The sequence below is a fragment of the Poecilia latipinna genome, unplaced genomic scaffold (genome assembly GCF_001443285.1).
Source record: "Poecilia latipinna isolate Pla-1442-1.1 unplaced genomic scaffold, P_latipinna-1.0 Scaffold2595, whole genome shotgun sequence".
NCBI lineage: Eukaryota > Metazoa > Chordata > Actinopteri > Cyprinodontiformes > Poeciliidae > Poecilia > Poecilia latipinna.
In genome coordinates this window covers 36986-42663 of record NW_015115211.1, presented here as the reverse complement: position 1 = coordinate 42663, position 5678 = coordinate 36986, and the positions used below count along the sequence as shown (strand labels likewise).

Sequence of the window (5678 nt, the reverse complement as noted above, 5' to 3'; positions counted from 1 at the left end):
TATATATATATATATATAAATATATATAAATATATCTCTCAAGGTAGTGGCTCCAATGTCACAGTACCCCACCCAGCACTATCACAATAAAGGCTCTTCTTTTATTCTATTCATTAATGCAGATATAGATGTTATGTTTATTTTTAGTCTATTCATTCAGTTGTGAAGGGAGCTGGGTGGTTAATGGAAAATTAATCAGCAATGACATTTCTTCAGTTCAAAGTATTCCCTTTTGAACACATCAACATAATAAGAAATATGTCATCTCTGCTTTTAGAAATGTCTACATTTGTATTGTCACTGCAACACCCAGGAGAGCAGATGGCTGAATGTGGGCTCTGCTCACCTGTTTAAGTGTCTCTTTCAAACAACAGGAGTGATGCACATTGGTGTGATGAAGCCGGCAGCCTGGGAGGAGAGCCCCATCAACACTGATCTGAAGAGAAGACCACCAGCTCCACACCAGCTGCTACGTTCTTCCTTTCACTGCAACAATAACAAAGCAGCAGAGCAGAATTAGTCTGACATCATCCACCTGAAGCTTTATTCTCTGCTGTTTGGTAAGACTTCACCCAGGAGACCAGGGCCAATCAGTGAGCTTATTCATAACCAAGCGCATGAACCCCTATATGCACACTGGCACAAGTCATTTTTCATTGTTTGAAGCAAAATGTGCACAAATTTACTTCAATACACATGTAAACAAGAAAATGTAGATACAAAACAGTAAGACAAAACTACCATGAAGAAAAACAATAACATTACACTTATCCTTAAAAGAGGTTAGCAGTTATTTCCAGAGACTCTTACTTATATTTGTCTTACGGGCTTCTAAATGTATGAAATGATTCTATCCTAAAAATCAGGACTGTTGCATAGCAGCAAGAAGGTTCTGGGTTGGAATCCCAGCTTGGGATCTTTCTGCCAGGAGTTTCCATATTCTCCCAGAATGCATTGGTTCTCACCAGGTAACCCAGCTTCTTCCCACAGTAGAAAGCATGAATGTTAGGTTAATTTGTCTCTGAGTGTGTGAGTGGTTGTTGTCCTGTGTGTCTCTGTGTCTCCCTGTGGTGGAGTCTCAACATGTCCAGTTTGAAGCCTGCCGCTGATCGCTGCAGATAGGCACCAGCTATACAAGCTCAAGCAAAGTACACCTGGCTGCAGAAACCAGAAATCAACGGGGGTGCACTCAGCATCAGATCCATACCACATCTGGAAATAGCACCATTGTACTCTGGAACTAAAGTGGTCGCTATATTCTCTTTGGCCCTAGTGTCACGTTTTTTTGTTTTTTTTTCTTTTGAAAAAAGTGATGGAGTGAAGAGGTTTTCCATAGGGTTTGTTTCTTTTAACACAATGCAATGTGAAGCTGAAATGTAACAAACGTTGCAACTTTGGTTCCCAATCCCACAGAGACCACAGGACTACCAGGTGTGAAAACACACTAATACAAGATGTTGTTATGCCACCTAATGGCCACAGACCAGAACACTACTGGAACTCTGGTAAACAGGAAGTCCTTTGCATCAGTTTGAATCTTCTGGTTCTCAATAGCTGCCTGAAGGGGCTGTAAAATGAAAACAGACTGGAGTGTTTTAATGTTTTGTTATAATCTGCATGTCCATTTGCAAGCTGGGGTACGGCAATATATATAGTCAAAGTTAATGTACTGATTATTCAGAAGTGTATGTTTTTACAGTGAGCGTATGAAAAGCCATAGAGCCACAGGTAGAATTTCAATTTAATTGGTGGAGGCTTCTTTCTGGGAATGTTTTTGCTGTAAGGTAACAATCATAAAACCTGATCTAATGAATCACGCCGAAAGTTCACTCCAGAAAGGGTCAACGTTCTTCTAGCGACCTGTCCACTTCAGTCTCTGCTCCTACAATACAGTATCCTATTAATCACTGCACAGACAGTGCTACAGTTGCTACAAATCCATGGGATAACAGGTGAACTCTGGAGACTCAATTATAGTTGGGTTGTGATCTTCTGGTAATATGACCAACAAGGAAGTAAGGACTTGTATCCCATGATGAGCATGTCTTTTCCATTTCTGTTCATTTGCTCCTCCCTGGAAACACTGAGGAGCAGCTGGAGCAGAACAAAGCACCTCAAATTCAAGTTGTGTGGTTTTAGTTGAAAAGGTATTTCTGCAGAACTGGGTTTGTCTGGATGACATTTCAAGTAACTCCCATGGGCAATCAAATCCAAAACTCTTAAGTGTTTTTGTGCTTTTGAGTTTTGTACAACAACTAGTTCAAAGCTCAGCTCAGGAATTCTGAAGCTGATTTAACATAGGGGCCTTATCCACCGAACAGGTTACAGTGCATGTTGGTGCAGCAGTTCTTTGTGTTGGCACCAAGACAAACCCAGACCCAAGACCTCAAAACCAAAGTTGTCCCAGCCTCAGTTTTCTGTTGGACTACAGGAAAGAACCACCTTTGTCAGGAACTAAGGGTGGAGACTATGAAACATTATAGCTGACTCAGTTCTTTAACTCTGTTTGTCTTAGTGTGGGGCAATAAAATAATTACAATATTTATGGAGAATCAGAAAATGTCAAAAATAAAAGGTGAATTTTAAAATTCAAGATGACAGACGATAGATGTGGCCTAAGAGGCAGCGTGCAGGCCTGTTTAGTAAAGTTGAAATTAGGAAAAGAATGTCAGATTTCCGACTTGGAAAATTGATGGTATTTCATAACCTCTGACCTCAACATCTAATAAAGTTGATGTGTGCGTACCATGTAGTAGTAGTACTGTTTACTGCTACTTGGTATCTAAATGAAGGGCACATTTTAGAAAGTGTGTGCTGCTTCAGTGCATGACTGGATAAAATGCAAAGAAATATCACTGACATACATACTTTGGCTACTAACAGTAGTTAGTCTGCTCATGTAGCAAAAGTTAGCAGATCCCATTGATTTTCTAAGTTGCAACAAGCGTCAAGTCAGATGTGATGTCATTCTTAGATGCACTTCAAAGGTATAGGAGCAACTGAGGTTTGATGCATGTTAGCATTAGAAACAGCCTGGTTCTGTCTAAGCAGCCAATAATAAAACCAAAAGAGTAAAGATGCAAAGTCCGTTGCATATAGCAACATTCACCTTCTGATCAGGAAGAGGGCTCAGTGATGTTTGCAGCCCTGCTGAAAACGTGTCAGTCAGGACACATGCTGGATTGCTTTCAAAAACATCAACAATATGGGCCACTGTAACCTTTATTGTCATGTATACTGTAACTCAGATTTTTCTGTTCTAGATAGTATTATGGTGTGTGTGCATACTTATTTTCATAGCCTGGCCTGATTGCGCAGAAGGCTCTGTTTATGTCTCAGGAACTGCTAGGCCAGAATGTGACCACAGGAGCCACAAACCTGTCAGATGACTACCTGCTATCATGAATATTTGGGTCTTCTAATGGGTTTCTCAACAGGAAATAATCTTAATGGCACGTAGTAATGACATTGGATCAGTTTTCATTGCTTGCTGTGAAAAAATGTCATATTAGATATGTAAATCGGTAAGGCTTGTTTATGAACGACAGAAGCTGCATCATCACGCAAGACTCAACCATAACCAACACTATCTACCTCATCAGTAGCAGCTTATTGTTATACTGTTGTAGTAACAGATAACATCACTTTAATTCGTTCAGATCCATTCCGTAAACCGAACAGATGGAAAATCATCTCAAATAAGCTGCGCGAAAATAAACATAAAAATCCAAAAGAATAAAACAAGAGTATGGCGGTTAGAAATAAATACGAGGCGGAGACTCGGCCACGATGTTTTTAGCATCAAGCATCAGATCCTGATGTGTTCTGACCTAATTAGACAGCTAGCCAACTAGCCTAGCGCGCGTGAAGCCTTACAGCAGCTACAGGCAGAGGACTTCGGCCGGCCAAATCTAGCTTAAAAATGTACACAATTTTGAGTTATCAGTCTTATTAGGAACAGCTAACTGACAAGTCAAATGATGATACTATCTGTATATAATTAGAGATAGCCAACCTTACAATTCGGCCTCAATGTTATCCGTATAACCACAAACAGATGAATGAAAATGTTGAATTTGTAGCTGCTTCGCAGTTCAGCTCCATTAGCCCGACGCACCAAAACACAACGTGGCGTTTCGTAGAGAATGGTGAAAAAAGAAACAAAAGTTTTAAATTCTTGGTTAAATAATATCTAACAGCATGAGATACACACGACGAATATTAGCTTTTGGTTAACTTAATATTTAAGTTGTTGTGTTTTGTTTCATAAACTCAATATTGACTTATTTACAGGCGAAAGCCTTCAATTACTGTGTTTTTAAGCTAGAATGATGTAGGAGTCCTTGTGGAAAACAGAACCGTACTTAGCATACCACCGAAGTACCTAATCGTTAAATGTATGGTTATAAAATAACATGTTTGAATTGCAATGAACCAAGCTACCTGTGAGGGAACGTGGACAAGTGTAAGGAGCTCTTGTCATCCAGCGGCAAGCTCCAGCCTCCCGTCCGAGCCGCTTGCACTTCGGTTGGCGGGACTCGAGCAACGGGATGTAGTCGGTCCAAGGCTTAAGGAAGGAGGAGGGAGCACGGCAGGTTGGGCTGTGATGATTTCCAAGCACAAGCTGATACGACACCGTAACACTGTGGAGGTGTCGTTACTAAAGCAATAGTGGGAGGCTGGAAGGGTTCCACCGTGTTTACCACCTGCTGGGATGAGCTTGTGGATCCTGAAAGGTCCATCCACCTTTAGTTGTTAAAGATGAATTTGAGTGTAAAATAAAGATACAATTACAGAGTCCTGTTCAATGATGCACAAATGAACAGTTTAATCTTTAAGTTATCCTACATGTGCTATCAAAAGTTTAAACCTAAATTAAATTGGATATTTCAGGTTATGATTAGATGTTTTAAAGAATGAATTTGAACAATTCCTCTTCATGCTGGTGTGAATATGATCACAACATACAATTTAAATGATCGCCTGGCCACAGGTGTGAAACAAGTGGTTTCATTCTGTACTTAACAGAGTGTTAAAATGTCACATCCCATATAAAATATACTTCATATATCCTTAGTATTTTTGTTGAATGTAAAAAAAAAGTTGCACCTCAACCACATTAGTTTAACTTCAATTAAAAAATACTTTATTTTCATCCCAAAGGGAAATTAAATGTTCTTGTAACTGATGACTGTGGAAGAGTCATCATGGATGGTGATGCTGTGGACAATAAGAATCTCCACTTCCAGTCATTTCTGGAACAAATCTGAAGAAACCTCTGATTGAAGACAGTGTCTCATGACAGTCAAGACATGCTAACAGGTCAATATCTAGGAACACAGACAATATTGCACAGCAACATGTCCTGGATGAAACCAGCAGTTGTTGGCAGCTCTCCTAAACCACCTTATTTGCTTTTGATACTGTTCTTTAAATCTCTGGCTGTACAGTCAGACAGCCGAGCACAGATACTCTGGAGTCAGGGTTCTTTTATTGCCAGGTTGCCGTTATTATTAGTAAAATTGTTATTATAAAATAGAAAGCTCTCCGAGTAAAAATATATTGAAGTAGTGATATTCGTAACCGAGTAGAGGTTTTGAGTACTCTACCCACCTCTGGATCTGATTAAGGTTCTTGTTAAGTAATTTTATGCTGGTGCTTTGCCGTTTAAATGGAAT

The 5678-nt window shown here is 39.7% G+C and overlaps 1 protein-coding gene across 1 annotated transcript in view; it reads right to left on the bottom strand.

Annotated features, from left to right (window-relative positions):
• glcci1a (glucocorticoid induced 1a) overlaps positions 1 to 4717 on the bottom strand; it is a 25257-nt gene extending 20540 nt beyond the window's left edge. The window contains exons 1-2 of the mRNA XM_015020495.1: positions 4444 to 4717; positions 347 to 486 (exon numbers count right to left, since the gene is read on the bottom strand). The gene's annotated coding sequence lies outside the window, so the exon portion shown is untranslated. The remainder of the gene's footprint in view (positions 1 to 346; positions 487 to 4443) is intronic.
• Positions 4718 to 5678: the final 961 nt, after the last annotated feature.